The 16,980-nt window shown below is 40.9% G+C and overlaps 1 pseudogene; it reads left to right on the top strand.

The window, feature by feature from the left end:
• Positions 1-13,243: 13,243 nt before the first annotated feature.
• On the top strand, positions 13,244-14,616 carry LOC133261264 (olfactory receptor-like protein OLF2; annotated as a pseudogene).
• The last annotated feature ends 2,364 nt before the right edge of the window (positions 14,617-16,980 follow it).

Raw genomic sequence — 16,980 nt, 5'->3', positions numbered from 1 at the left:
GTCTTGCAGGTAGCTCCATTTTTAAGTGTAGTTGGAAATCTCTTGGTTCCTGGCAGCCTTCCCCTCTCAGGGACCCCACACCCACTTCGCAGGCCCCTCAAAAGCTGTTCTTGTGCTGGCAGGTGAGAAGTATCCCAGGGCTGTTCACCTGCCTTAAAGTCTTCTCCAGGCGTGCATTTTTGAAACTAAATGCATTTGTTCTTCCAAACATACCATATGTGTGTGTTAGTTGCTCAGTCATGTTCAACTCTGTGACCCCATGGACTATAGGCCACCAGGCTCCTCTCTCCATGGAATTCTCCAGGCAAGAATACTAGAGTGGGTTGCAATTCCTTCTCCAGGGGACCTTCCCCACCCAGGGTCAAACACAGGTCTCCTGCATTGCAGGCAGACTCTACCCTGTCACCAGGGATGCAAATAAAAGTAGTGAGAGCAGCTCTCCTTTGAGGCTGATCCTGGGGAGGTTCTTGGGCTAAGGAGATTCTGTTCTTGCTTTCAGTTGCCCAAGAGGCTGGACGATTCAGAAAAAATTAGCTTTACTTCTGAACACAGAATCTCCAAGTGTAGGCTGAAAAATAATATGAGTGCCACAAAGGTGTACTTTCTGGGCATTGTCCAGCAAACAAGGATGCAACCTGTTTAGCCCAGGAACCAACCTTCTGAGACCAGAGGTCTCAACAGGTTACCTGTGAACTACAGGACTATCCCCAGGAATTGAGTATATGCCCAAGCCCCCACAGACAGACACAAATGCACATACACACACACACACACATGTACATACACACTCACATACGTTCATGCACACAGCATGGTCTCAGAACTCTTTCACACCTGTTCAAATGTTAGGAGAAACACACTGACTGAAACCATCCCCCTTGACCAGGTACCACAGTAACCATCTGATTGAGATATTTTATGAGAGGACGTCCTGGTGAGGAACACAGAACTAATAAGCCACCACCCATCGGAAGAATTCAGGCAGGGTCAAAAGGAAATGCCACATGTCTGACCACCTACTAGAATCCTTTTCACTGGTGTCCATGTCGGCTGAGCAATGTGTGCACCTCCAGGAAGGACTCTGAGTCAGAATGATTGGCCAAAGACAACCCAGAAACTAATCCCATCACCATAAAACCCGAGACTGCAAGCCATGTGGCAGCGCAGTTCTGGGTTCCCTTACCCTTCTGCTCTCCACTGTAGCACCCCTTCCCAATAAAATCTCTTGCTTAGTCAGCACATGTGTTCTCCTTGGACAATTCATTTCTGAGTGTTAGACTCAGAAATGCAAATGAGAGCCCACTCTCATGCCCTGAAAGGGATCCCCCTTCCTGCAACACAAACACACAAACATTCACACACGTCCCCATAGACACACACAAGCATACTTACTCATGCAATACAGTCACACACACTCATTGACTCATGTACCCATATATGTGCACACACACACACACACAACCTGTACAGTGAGGTCCAGGTTCCTTCCTTCCCTGACCAGATAATTGACCAGAAACACACTCTTGGCAACATTCCACCCAGGTCTCCTTCCCCACCTCCAGGGGCTCACTATTAGGCTTTGGGAAAAAAAACCAATCTTTCTTTTACAGTTAAGAGAACCAAGGTGTGCATCGTCCTAAGAACATGTAATTCACAAAACCCTGGCTACTTAAGGTGGATCAGTTAGAGGATGTTTGTTCACGTTATAGTTCTGAATTCTTTCTGGAAGCCCACAGAACTGACACAAAAACTGAGTTTAGCTGCAACTAGGGCTTCCCTGGTAACTCAAACAGTAAAGAATCTGCCTGCAATGTGGGAGACTTGAGTTTGATCCCTGGGTTGGAAAGATCCCCTGAAGAAGGGAATGATGACTACCCACTTTAATATTCTGGCCCGGAGAATTCAATGGACAGAGGAGCCAGGCAGGCTACAATCCATGGGGTCACAAAGAGTCAGACATGACTGAGTGACTTTCACAAACACAAAATGCCCAGGATTGAGGTTTGTGACCTGGGGGGAGGCCCAGAGCCTAGACCTGCTGCTGAGCCCTGGGCAGTGTTGTCCCATCTGGCTGTTTCTGGTCATGTGTGTGTGTGCTAAGTTGCTTCAGTTGCGTCCAGCTCTGCGACCCTAAGACTGCAACTCGCCAGGCTCCTCTGTCTGTGGAATTCTCCAGGCAAGAATACTGAAGTGGTTGCCATGCTTTCCTCCAGGGGATCTTCCCAACCCTGGGATCAAACCTGCATCTCTTATGACTCCTGCCTTGGCAAGCAGGTTCTTTACAACTAGTGCCACCTGGAAAGCCCTGTTTCTGGTCATACCATATGCCAAAGTATTTGAAAGGTACATTGGAGTCTCTGAAACACTTGCACATAATTTCCCAACAGTGTGGACTACACTTAAAAGAAGCAAAAGGAGCACACAGGTTATTCTACTAAGGTTATTTGCTTCCTGATTTTTAAATCTTTGACAAGGCAAAGGTGTAGAGGCCTGTTTGTGGGGTTCCTTTTCCTGCTGATCTTGGGCTCCCTCAAGATTGGAGACAAGAGGAAGGAGAAATGGATTAGGGAGGTGCCTAGAATTCTAGGAGAGACAGAGCAGTAGAACCTGTTTTGCCTCCATCATAATTGTTCAACTTTTGTTTGCAGCTCTGGTCCCAAAAGAGTGCTGTTTGAAAGAAAATCTTAGGGTTATTTGGTGGTGGTTCAGGTGTTGAGCTGGCCATTTTGGTGTGTATGTTGGCTTTTTTTTTCTGGCTAAAGCAAGGGAAAAAGAATTTGTTGTATTGGGTGTGATACCAGAATATACAAAAATTAAAAAGAAGTAAGAAAAATGTGTCTTGCTTTTATAAACTGTGCAGTGATAATGACAAAATAGAACAGCACCAGAAAGATGCCTAAGAACATGTTAATAGGAAGCAAATGGGTGAGTGGGCAAAGTGCACACTTTTACCAGGTTCCTGAGGTGATGCTACCACGAATGATGTAATAGAGTGACCAAGTGCATTTGGGTAGCACTTTACAAAGCCTGGGCCAGTTTGTGGTTCCATAGGTCATGGGTGTGCATTGGAAATTGAGGTGGATATGGTGACCACAGCGAGGTGGCTGCCATCTTGCCTCATGGTCCTTGAGGGGCTTTACTGGATTCTCTTCCAGGTGGCACTAGTGGTAAAGAACCCGGCTGCCAGTGCAGGAGACATAAGAGACTTGAGTTTGATTCCTGGTTTGGGAAGATCCCTTGGAGGAGGGCATGGCAACCCACTCCAGTATTCTTATCTAGGGAATCCCATGGACAGAGGAGCCTGGTGGACTATAGTCCATGGGGTCTCAGAGTCTGACACGACTGAAGAGACTTAGCATGCACACACACACTCTAATGAGTGGGCATTCTGGCCACCATGGTGACGTTGTTCTGTCAACTCTGGGGACCTTGTACCATCTGGATAGAGTGAGACATTCCAGTCAGAGAATCAGAAGCTGGACAGTAGCAATGAATGGATGGGATTGGGAAGCAGAGGGGAGTGGCTAAGGTTTGTCTGCCTCAAGTCTCTCATCTGAAAACTAAGTGGTGGGCTTGATTGGTGGGTTTCAACCTTGACAGCATATTAGAATCAACTGAGTAGCCTTGATTATTATAAATGCCCAAAGCATGCCTCAGATCAACTGAATCAGAATCTCTGGGTTTGAGCTTGGACATTGGTGTTTTCAAAACTCTCTTGGGAACATTCTCTTATGCAACAGAGATTAACAGCCACAGGTCAGATGGTCTCTGAAGTTATTTCCAGCATTAACTGCTCAATGTTTGGGTCCTGGGTTACACAGTCCTGGTGTAGGGGTGGGGGAGGGGGAGGAGGATGGAGGGGATTGCCCATACTCAATACAGTAGCATATGCTCTACACTCAGGGCAGTTGGCTGAGCCAGCCACAGGAAAATTGAAACTGAAAGTCTCAATGGTGTCTGACTCTTTGCGACCCCATAGACTATACAATCCATGGAATTCTCCAGGCCAGGATACTGGAGTGGGTAGCCTTTCCCTTCTCCAGGGGATCTTCCCAACCCAGGGATTGAACCCAGGTCTCCTGCATTGCAGGTGGATTCTTTACCAGCTGAGCCACAAGGGAAGCCCAGTGTACTATTCACCCAGTGGTTGAATGGTGACCTCTCCAAACTGGTCCACTCAGGGTCTCGGAACCCAAACTTACTTGGAAATAGATTCTTTGTAGATGTAATTACTTACATTACGATCAGGTCATATTGGATTAGGAAGAGCTCTAAATCCAAAGTGGCTAATGTTATTTTAAGAGGAGAAGAAGATGCAGAGACATTTACAAAGGGAGGCCATGTGAAGATGAAGGAAGATGCTGTAGAGGGTTTGCAACAAGCCAGGGGAAATCAAAGATGGCTGGAGACACCTAGAAGCCAGAAGAGGCAAGGAGGGGTCTCTCCATAAAACCTTCAGAGGGAGCATGGCTCTGCCCACACCTTGATTTCAGATTTACAACCTCCAGAGAATACATTTACATCTGCTCTTCTAAGCCACCCATTTGGCAGTATTCTGACTTCTGCCACAGGAAACCTATCCACCTGGTGAGTTTTGGATCTCAGAATGGCTGAGCCATGTCGTCATGGCTTAGGTACTCTAAAACTGATGGCACAGCTAAGCAGAGAGGCAATTGGGCTCCTCGGGAGAGCTGATGTCACTCTCCCAGCTGAGGAAGAGAGCCAGATACAGACAGTGCAGTGTGGTGCAGTCGCTCAGTCGTGACCAACTCTTTGAGACCCCATGGACTGCAGCACGCCAGGCTTCTCTGTCCATCACCAACTCCCAGAACTTGCTCAAACTCATGTCCATAGAGTCGGTGATGCCACCCAACCATCTCATCTTCTGTCATCCCCTTTTCCTCCTGCCTTCAATCCTTTCCCAGGGTCTTTTCCAATGAGTCAGCTTTTTGCATCAGTGGCCAAAGTATTGGAGCTTCAGCTTCAGCATCATTCCTTCCAATGAATATTCAGAACTGATCTCCTTTAGGATGGACTGGTTTGATCTCCTTGCAGTCCAAGGGACTCTCAAGAGTCCAACACCACAGTTCAAAAGCATCAATTCTTCGGCATTCAGCTTTCTTTACGGTCCAACTCTCACATCCATACACGACTACTGGAAAAGCCATAGCTTTGACTAGATGGACCTTTGTGCAGACATAGACAGGTCTATTTTGAGAGAGATGGCGATTTAACCAACAGGCAACACCATGGTCATTTTTCTCTAGAGCAGAGGTGACAAGGTGGGAAATTGTTGAAAGTCTTGAGGTTTGGTCCTGCCCCGGCTGATTCTGGAAGCGGGACTTGGGGAAAGGCATTTAACCTCCCCGCACCTCCATTTCCTTATCTGTCAAAGGCAGGGATTGGATGACATCATCTTCCAGGTCCTTTCCAACTATTGACTTGTAAACCCTGAGCCAGGAAGATGGTTAAGTACCAGTCATAATGCTTGGGAACTGCCCCCCAGCTCAGACCAGTGTCATGCTCCCTACAGCCCTTGCCCCAGATCTGGGTTTCAAGTTCAGATCCATTTAGCTTCTTGCCTTATAGGTATTTTTGGTGAACATTTGCCTTCTGGTGGAGCCTTTCCCAGAATATAAGATATCTGTGTGGTCTGACTGAATTAGCAATATCTAGCAATTGCATTGAGAAGCGCGCCGGCTGTGACGGACCGCAAAGAGAAACGCCGGCTGCAACCGACCGCGCAGAAGCGTGGCCAAGAGGAGCTACCTCACGTCCGAGGTCAGGGGCGGTGGCTGAGAGTGCCAGGCTGTGATGGCACAGGAGCAGCCGAGAGGAACTACTCCATGTTCAAGGTCAGGAGGGGAGGCCAGTGAGGAGATACCCTTCGTCCAAGGTAAGGAGCAGTGGCTGCACTTTGCTGGAGCAGCCGTGAAGAGATACCCCACGTTCAAGGTAAGAGAAACCCAAGTAAGACGGTAGGTATTGTGAGAGGGCATCAGAGGGCAGACATACTGAAACCATAATCACAGAAAACTAGTCAGTCTAATCACACGGACCACAGCCTTGTCTAACTTCGTGAAACTAAGCCATGCCCTGTGGGGCCACCCAAGACAGATGGGTCATGGTGGAGAGGTCTGACAGAATGTGGTCCACTGGAGAATGGAATGGAAAACCACTTCAGTATTCTTGCCTTGAGAACCCCATGAACAGTACGAAAAGGCAAAATGATAGGATACTGAAAGAGGAACTCCCCAGGTCAGTAGGTGCCCAGTATGCTACTGGAGATCAGTGGAGAAATAACTCCATAAAGAATGAAGGGATGGAGCCAAAGGAAAAACAATACCCAGTTGTGGATTTTGCATAGGAACCTGGAATGTCAGGTCCCTGAATCAAGGCAAACTGGAAGTGGTCAAACAAGAGATGGCAAGAGTGAACGTCGACATTCTAGGAATCAGCGAACTAAGGTGGACTGGAATGGGTGAATTTAACTCAGATGACCATTATATTTACTTCTGCGGGCAGGAATCCCTCAGAAGAAATGGAGTAGCCATCATGGTCAACAAAAGAGTTTGAAATGCAGAACTTGGATGCAATCTCAAAAGTGACAGAATGGTCTCTGTTCATTTCCAAGGCAAACCATTCAGTATCACAGTAATCCAAGTCTATGCCCCAACCAGTAATGCTGAAGAAGCTGAAGTTGAACGGTTCTATGAAGACCTACAAGACCTTTTAGAACTAACACCCAAAAAAGATGTCCTTTTCATTATAGGGGACTGGAATGCAAAAGTAGGAAGTCAAGAAACACCTGGAGTAACAGGCAAATTTGGCCTTGGAATACGGAATGAAGCAGGGCAAAGACTAATAGAGTTTTGCCAAGAGAATGCACTGGTCATAACAAACACCCTCTTCCAACAACACAAGAGAAGACTCTTCTTCAGCACCACATTTCTAAAGCATCAGTTTGGTATTCAACCTTCTTTATAGTCCACCTGTCACATCCATACGTGGCTCCTGGAAAAACTACAGCCTTGACTGTACAGACCTTTGTCAACAAAGTGAAGTCTCTGCTTTTTAACACACTGTCTAGAGGGAGACCTGGGTTTGATTCATGGGTTGGGAAGATCCCCTGAAGAAGGAAATGGCAACTCACTCTAGTACTCTTGCCTGGGAAATCCCATGGATAGAGGAGCCTGGTTGGCTACAGTCCATGGGGTCACACAGAGTCAGACACGACTGAGTGACTTCACTTTACTTTCACTTTGTAGGTTTGTCATAGCTTTTCTTCCAAGAAGCAAGCATATTTTAGTTTCATACTTTATTCACTGTCCACACTGATTTTGGAGCCCAAGAAAATAAACTCTGCCACTGTTTCCATTTTTGCCCCATTTTCATGTGCTCATAGCATTATTCTTCTTAAAATTAGGGGAAAAAAAACCCCTGGTTAAGACGGTTGCAGTTGTAAAGGAATGGTTATTAAAAATTTGTGTTCAATGGGGGAAAAAGTAGTATTTGCATTAGTATTCCATTTGTAAGTACTTATATTCGCTCTCTGTGTATTTGTGAAATAAACAGGAACTGTATTCTTAACAGTTTAAATAGTGGTGATTGCCAAGTAGATGGATATTAAGTAATCCTTACTTTGTAACACTAAATTAAGTACTAAGGTTGTTCTCACAGTAATAAATTAGCAGTTAATCCATTTATGAAAAACATAACATATCAGGTTGTCATGACCACTCGTTTTATTTTACATCATCAAAAATGAACATGGAGTCACTCTTTTCTGATCCCAGGAGGATGGGATAATGAGTTATACAAGGTTTTCAATTTAATTTCTTTTCTAATTCTATATATCTCATTAGGCATAAAAAGTGCTGAATATTATGTACTTTAAAATATCATAAGAATAAAGCAACACATTAAAACATAATTATCAGCAGGTTATTTGCTTTCAATTACTGATTCAATTGAGTTTTAACACAAAAGTATATATTACTCTAAAATATTTTATTTTATATTCCAGATAATATATTTGCTGTTCATAGAATATTTCACATATCAGGAAGTTAATTACAGTCCAACTCCTTCCACACTCAATTTACTTTAATAAAAACATACTTAATATATTCATGTTTATAAAATTAAACCTTTTTGTGTTGCATAAAATTAGATTCAATGACTATCTTTTACATATATGTTTAAGATAAAGAGACATCCCTTAACCTCTTTACCCTTTTTTTTTTTTTAAACTCTTTTCTTTAAAGACTGCTTTAATAGGATTTGCTGGTTCTGTTTGTGTTTAATTTTAAGAAAATTATCAAGCAGTAAGCACTCAATGTTCTGTCTGATCAAGTATAATGTAATTTTCTAAAGACTATTTGGATGACGTTTTTAAAGTATGAAAATATAGTGTGTATATCTGTGCCTGTGTATGTGTGATAATTCTGCTGTGTGTATTAATACTCACTACATCAATGTGTGTGGCTTGATCTTAAGAGGCAGCAAATTTAACCTAGTTTGAAGTCATCTTCAGCATTCTGTGAACTGAATAAACAATAATGGAATTGGGTCTGAATTTGTGTTTCAGCTCACTAGCAATGTGACCTCCAACAAATCACTTTTTCTCTTTGGGACATAGTGTCTACTCTGCTAAAAGATGGGGTTAGACAGAATAATCTTTCTTGTCTATTCCTGCTACCACATTCTGTAGCTACATTGGTATGAACCTATCAAGGCAATAGCCAATTACATTGGTGTGCGTGTTTTTTTTTTTCTCTTTAAGCATATTCATAACAATAGAATATGTGATATCTCTAGGTCAGTTAGACCTTGGATGAAAGTGGCAATCATAAGATAGTTAGCATGTGTTTCAGGAGTCCTAATGCCATCAAGCTGGACTCATTAAACTACTATTTCATTCTGCATTTTTTTTAAATGGGTAACTGGACATGGAACAACAGACTGGTTCCAAATAGGAAAAGGAGTACGTCAAGGTTGTATATTGTACCCTGCTTATTTAACTTATATGCAGAGTACATCATGAGAAATGCTGGGCTGGAAGAAGCACAAGCTGGAATCAAGATTGCCGGGAGAAATATCGATAACCTCAGATATGCAGATGACACCACCCTTATGGCAGAAAGTGAAGAGGAACTAAAAAGCTTCTTGATGAAAGTAAAAGTGGAGAGTGAAAAAGTTGGCTTAAAGCTCAACATTCAGAAAATGAAGATCATGGCATCTGGTCCCATCACTTCATGGGAAATAGATGGGGAAACAGTGAAAACAGTGTCAGACTATTTTTTTGGGCTCCAAAATCACTGCAGATGGTGATTGCAGGCATGAAATTAAAAGACGCTTACTCTTTGGAAGGCAAGTTATGACCAACCTAGATAGCATATTCAAAAGCAGAGACATTACTTTGCCAACAAAGGTTCGTCTAGTCAAGGCTATGGTTTTTCCAGTGGCCATGTATGGATGTGAGAGTTGGACTGTGAAGAAAGCTGAGTGCTGAAGAATTGATGCTTTTGAACTGTGGTGTTGGAGAAGACTCTTGAGAGTCCCTTGGACTGCAAGGAGATCCAACCAGTCTATTCTAAAGGAGATCAGTCCTGGGTGTTCTTTGGAAGGAATGATGCTAAAGCTGAAACTCCAATCCTTTGGCTACCTCATGTGAAGAGTTGACTCATTGGAAAAGACCCTGATGCTGGGAGGGATTGGAGTCAGGAGGAGAAGGGGATGACAGAGGATGAGATGGCTGGATGGTTATCACCAACTTGATGGACATGAGTTTGGGTGAACTCCGGGAGTTGGTGATGGACAGGGAGGCCTGGTGTGCTGCGATTCATGGGGTCACCAAGAGTCGGACTCGACTGAACGACTGAACTGAACTGGTCATTACCTGACCTGGAGAAGGAAATGGCAGCCCATTCCAGTATTCTTGCCTGGAGAATCCCAGGGACAGAGGAACCTGGCGGGCTACAGTCCATGGGTTTGCAAAGAGTCGGACACAACTGAGCACAAACACACACACACACACCATTACTTGAAGATTCTTGATACAGTGTGTAGAAAATCCTAAAGACATCGGCAAAAAAGAAAACTATTAGGACCTATCAATAAATTCAACAGAGTTGCAGAATAAAAGTCATATACAGAAACCTGCCCTACCTTCAGCTATTAGTTTACCACTTGAGTACCATATATGTCTCTGAACAGCTATTTTTGTATTACCCTTTGATGTAGAGGTTAACAAAATGATTGTTAAGGGAACTTAAATGCACATCACTTCATCAATATCTTTATTTATAAAAATATTTTGGTTTTGATTTGCTAAACAGTGGAAACTATAAGATGAAACATGATAACTCTTTAATACCATCATAATTATAAACTGAATATAAACCTCTGGTGTAAGATCATCAAAGAAACTAAGTAACTGAGGATTTCAATGGTGTCCTGATGAATCAAATTAGTTTAGAACTGGATCTAGAAATTCACTTTTTTTCTTCCTGCAGAATCCATTTAGAGAAAAAAAATAAATGATTTTATATGTGTGAAATTATACAAATAATTGAAATCTTGTTGGATAACATGTGACTTCAGAAATGAAATCACAGACAGTTTATGAGGATAAAAAGGTATTGGTTAGTAACATACCATTGAAAAACTGTTATATTCCAAAGTAGGAAGGTGAAGGAAATTGTTTCAGCAGTAAAGAAACATTGAAAATAATTAAGGGTAAACAAATTAATAAATAATCCTATATTTAATAAATCTATTAATTTCATAAATTTAGCAAAAGAAATAATAACAGATAAAATAAGTAGAGAGTCCATTTGAGTTTCATTATATGTCTTATTTGACAGGAGGAAGATGATGTAGACTTGGGGTCACAATAAATCATACTAAAAAATCATTTAACCGTCCTGATACGATCAATTTTCTTCAAGTGTGAAGAATTAAAGTTTGGCATTTTCTAAAGTTACAGCATTCATGGGGGAAAATACAAAACTAGAAATCTAATTAATCTCATGCTTGCATAACACAGAAAAGTGAGGGCAAGTGCCTTAGAGATTTAACTCCCAACTGTCACTAAGTAAAAATTAAGTGTGATCTGTCTATATTGTTCACCTGCCAGAGGCAAGCTCAGGAGAACTTGCTCATCGCAGGTAGGTTTCTGAGTTGCCACATTTGAAGAATGAAGCATAAGATTTCAAAAACTAAGGAATCAAATACTTAGAGACTTGTAAATGAACACTTTATTTATTTATTTTCTTTGGTTAATTATCTGTAATCTAATGGAAAAAAACATTGTATTTATTTTTAAAATTAATTTATTAACTTTAATTGGAGGCTAATTACTTTACAATATTGTGGTGGTTTTGCCATACACTGACATGAATCAGCCATGGGTATACATCTGTCCCCCATTGTATTTCTTATTAAAGCAGGACAAATCAGATTTATTTTGATTAGGAAACAATTTTACATATGTATATCTTAAAATTAAGGGGAAAAGTTGGATTTTTTTTTAAGCACTGTGAAAAGGTATAACAAAGATATAAGATTTTTTTGAATATTTTAACAGTAAAAAGTGTCATATTGTTCATGTTGTGTGTGCTCAATTACTCAGTCATGTCTGACTCTTTGTGACTGCAAAGACTGTAGCCCAACAGTCTCCTCTGTCCATAGGATTTTCTCGACAAGAATACTAGATGTATAGTATCTATACATCCGTATCTACACTGATGTATAGAACAGGCTTATGGACTCTGTGGGAGAGGGAGAGGGTGGGAAGATTTGGGAGAATGGCATTGAAACATGTGAAATGTCATGTATGAAACGAGATGCCAGTCCAGGTTCAATGCACGATGCTGGATGCTTGGGGCTGGTGCACTGGGACGACCCAGAGGGATGGTATGGGGAGGGAGGAGGGAGGAGGGTTCAGGATGGGGAACACATGTATAATTGTTTTAAATTAAAATTGAAAAAAAAAAAAGAAATACAATTGAGAGCAGCAGTATTGCAAGTAAGAATATTAAATATATCTTGTCAAATAAAAAAAAAAAGAAATAATTCAAAAAAAAAAAAGAATACTAGAGTGGGTTGCTATTTCCTTCTCCGGGGGATCTTCCTGAGCTCCAGATTGAACCTGTGTCTCCTGCATTGCAGCCAAATTCTTTGCTGCTGTGCATAATGACTTATTACAATACTAATACTATTAATAATTTGTGCAAATTCAATCCATAAGAACCACATATTATATTTACTCAAATCTAAAGCAAAATCAGTTCATCATTCATACTCCAAATGTCATATCAACAGAGTGCATGCACACACAAGCACTCACGTGCACATGCATATAAACATACACACAAATAGAAGCTTATATCAAATATATGTTTGCCATTTTTGTCCCATCTATTTTTAATGAACAAGCAGGGTTAAGATCAAAAGGGATGAAAATGCATTAGCTAAAGTTTCTTGTTTCTAGAATTTTTCTTTATCTGGTCAAGAGATATGTCCTTTGATAGCAGACTGCTCCTGCACGTGAGTAATAATAATGTGTCAAAGCAGTAAAATATTTCTAGAGATAATTTTACTAAAATATATTGAATGCTCAATATCTACACTAAAAAGTAGAGCAGAGACAATAATACCATGTTGTTCATTCTTTCAAAATCAGAGATAAGTTCATTCTGTCATTATTTAATACACAATAATGAGCAAACTGGGCTCCCCAGGTGGCTCAGTGGTAAGGAATTCGCCTGCAGTTCAGCGGATGGGGAAGACGCCCTGATTCGGGAAGACGCCCTGGAGAAGGAAATGGCAACCCACTCCTGTGTCCTTGCCTGGTAAATCCCATGGACAGAGGAGCCTGGTAGGCTTCAACATTGAGTTGAAAGAGCCAGACACGTCTTAGCAATTGAACAAGCAAAAGAACAAATAAACACATTATGATTCTTAAGTACTCAAGAAGTGTAATCACTTGTATTCCTAGTTGGATAGGTATCTTTAAAATATAAGGTTGAATACTCCAACCTCGTCTTTAATTAAAGTGTTACTTTCATATTATGTTTGACATGCAATGAGGTTTCAGTAAAGAACTGATTGCTGAAATAAAGCAAGTGAAGGTTCCAACTAGTCACATACATCATAGGTGACATCCAAATTTAGAGTCAGACTTTCTCAAAACTCCTATCCCACACTTAACCTTTTAAAATCAAATCGTGGGGAAATTTGTATGGGCTATTTTCTCAGAATAAAATGTACTGGAATTAATTTTATCTGATTTACAGATAATATTTTGTCTCAAAAAGAGTAAAAACATTGATCTGTCATTGTTTCAGTCATTTCTGGAGCATTTTTACAAGAAGAATAAAGAAGAATGGATGGGGAAAATTGCACTTCCTTGAAAGAATTCCTTCTCTTGGGAATTAGTAGTAGCCCTATAATCAAAGTGACTCTATTTACCATGTTCTAGTTGTTTATCTCATTATTCTTGTTGCAAATCTCGGGATGATCATTTTAGTTAGAACAGACCCCCAGCTGCACACATCCATGTACTTTTCCTCAGCCACTTCTCCTTCAGTGACCTCTGCTATTCCACAGCCATGACCCAGGATGCTGGCAGGCTTCCTCATTAAGAACAAATCAATCCCCTTCTATGGCTGTGCTCTACAATTCCTGATCTTCTGTACCTTTGCAGATTCTGAGTGTCTACTGTTGGCGGTCATGGCCTACAACTGGTACATGGCTATTAGCAACCCCTTGCTTTATACAGTCAAGATGTCTGGCAAGGTGTGCTCCCTGCTGATGGCTGGGGTGTATATGGTGGGAATTATGGATGCTTCGATAAATACAATATTAACTTTCCGCTTATGTTTCTGTGGGTCAAACGAAATTAGCCATTTTTTCTGTGATGTTCCTCCTCGCCTCTTGCTATCTTGCTCAGATACACAGGTCAATGAATTAGTGATATTTATCATTTTTGGCTTCATTGAACTGATCACCCTCTCAGGTCTTTTTGTGTTTTACTGTTATATCAGCCTACCAGTGGTAAAGAGCCACTCTGCTGAGGGGAGGTTCAAGGCTTTCTCCACCTGCACCTCCCACCTAACTGCTTTGGCAATTTTCCGGGGAACTCTGCTCTTCATGTATTTCAGGCCAAGTACTTCCTACTCTAGACGAAGACAAAATGACCTCCTTGTTCTATACCCTTGTGATTCCCATGTTAAATTCTCTGATTTACAGCCTACGGAACAAAGATGTGAAAGAGGCTCTGATGAAATGTAAAAATATAAAATGGTTCCATTGAAAATTTGCTCGTATACATTTTCCTCCCAATGTTACACAATAATATATGAAAATCAAAATTGGTTTGACTAATGTTGTATGATTCTGTTTGTATTTGTACTATCTTCCTAGCAATATGTATGATTTCCTAAATGCCACAGGTTTCATTTTATATCTTAAACTTCTGTTTAATACTCCTTATTTGTGGAAAATTTTCAGACTCTTTATTTGTCAAATTTGTGTTTCTTCAGTCTTTATATGTGTTAATTTTTAAAATTTTCCGAAAGTTAGTGTTTTCTAAGTTGCTGTTGCACTCTATGTGGGCTTTATTTCATCGTGACTCCATCTGCTTTTCTACTAATGAATCTTGCCATATAATGGAAGTGACCACTGTCAATTAAATAATTATTAAAATTATTTCTAACAGACTGTAATTATGACATAATATAAAAAGCCTTGCTGTTGGTCAGTCACTGTTGGTCAGTCACTGTGTCCATACAAGTCAGGCTTCCCTGTACATACACATAATCCTAACATCATTTTTATTTAAAAACTAAAAGCCAAATAGTGTAGAAAACATCCAGTTATCCCTTTGGAATGTAAATATGTTGAGATTTTTGCTGATTTTACAAAATCTTTGTTTCATGAATGTGTTTAATGGAGAGTGTTTGTGTGTCTGTGTAAGTGTGTGAGGGGGAATGGGTATGCATTTGTTTGCTAATGTGTTGAATGAAAACAAAGTGGCTACATAAGGATTGGTGAACTGGGAATTAGGAATGCTTGCAGATCAGAGGCATTCACTGTTTCTGAATAAGTATAATATTGGGCATTAAGGGGGCCAAAGGCAAACTATTCTAAAGGTCTATATTCTATGTGCAATCAGCTTACTTGTATGAAATATCAGATGATAAATTACATCATATCTGTTACTTATTCCTGAGAGACTAAGGGTTCACCACCCAGGGACCAGACACAGATATGATTATACAATCTGGGTCAGGCAGTAGGCAATGCTGAACCCTCCTGCAGACAGAACTGCGTGCAACGAACAAGTCAGGAGTTCTGGGACAGGCACTGATATCTTTGCTGTTTCTTTCATTTATATTTGAGATTTCCTTATTTTTTAATGCTTTTTTAAAAGAAGGTATTTTATATAAACAAAGGAACGTATGAAATAGTACACACATTTTTATTTTAGTTAGTTGTACAAGTTGTTTATTTTAAATACATATAAATAGGGAATATAAAAGGAGCAAACATGCATTATGGAAATGGTCAGATGTTTTACTATTTTAAAAATTTATCTGTTATACTATGCATTATGTGTAACATACATATTATATTTCTATAAATGCTTTAAGTTTTAAAGGAAAGTATTTTTGCTTAATTATGTCTTTCTAAGCAGATATACGAGTTAAGTCCTAGGGTTGAAAACCTGCACAGTGATCACTAGACCACTGTTCCAGTGCTCTTCTCTATCTCTCATCTACATTCAATTCCTGTTTTTTAAATTCTCCTAGAACATAAGAGGACAAGTGGAGGAGAAGGGAATGACAGAGGATGAGATGGTTGGATGTCATCTCTGACTCAATGGACATGAGTTTGAGCAAGGTCTGGGAGTTGGTGATGGACGGGGAAGCCTGGCGTGCTGCAGTCCATGAGGTCACAAAGAGTCAGACCCAATTGAGTGACTCAACTGACTAACTGATGACATTATATGTCACATAATTGGTTTCGGTAAAATATAACAGTTGGACATAGAATTCCATTGTCCTTCCAAAGACAAGTAATTCTTAAACCAAAGAAAGGCAGAACTCAGAGATACTGAAGAGAAATCTGGCTCAAATAAAACAATCAAACAATATTAAAATGTTTAGAGAATTGGAGTGGGGCCACAGCCCAGACGTGAATGTCTCTGAGGTTACAGAAGTGTGACTATGAGAGCATTTATGTTATGTGTCTTACAAAACCGTTATGGCAGAATACAAAGTGTGGAAGAGAGTAGGTTAGGGCAGAAAGGACTCACGCAGCAAACCAAGCCTTCTTCCTTGCCTCTATGACCCTTGCTACGAGCATCTCTGCAACTGGATCTCAAATGCTCTTCATCATCTCCCCAGTATAACTGCAACTTCCAAGCAGAAGAATGGTCAGCGCTGGCATGTTACTCTGTGTGCACCTCAGCATTTAGTTCATAGAGACCCTTCCACCCTCTTATCCAAAAATCACCACCCTCTCTGTCCCAGCGGGTCCTGAGACATGAACCATCTATCCCTCCTATGATGAGGTTGGAGGGACTTGAGAGGTTAATGGGGAAGTGAGGACTTCTTATATTCAGAACTGGCTATAGTTCTGCCCTCTCCACAGGGGGAATAAGAAAGCAATATATTCATCACCTGTGCTTCTTACTTAATACTCTTCTCTAACACAGGATATAACAACATTTCTACATCACTGAAAAACAAAACAAACCAAAAAAACCAGCAATCTTGTCAAAAGACAAGTTATGTGAACCCCCCAATTATCAGACCCTTGCTTCACTCAGAGCATATCATTTTGTTAGTATTAGACAGAAGTAGCAAAGTGTTCAGAGAAGGCAATGGCACCCCACTCCGGTACTCTTGCCTGGAAAATCCCATGGATGGAGGAGCCTGGTGCGCTGCAGTCCATGGGGTCACTAAGAGT

Source organism: Bos javanicus, chromosome 1 (assembly GCF_032452875.1).
Source record: "Bos javanicus breed banteng chromosome 1, ARS-OSU_banteng_1.0, whole genome shotgun sequence".
In the NCBI taxonomy this organism is placed as follows: domain Eukaryota; kingdom Metazoa; phylum Chordata; class Mammalia; order Artiodactyla; family Bovidae; genus Bos; species Bos javanicus.
This window is presented reverse-complemented; position numbering and strand designations above follow the sequence as displayed.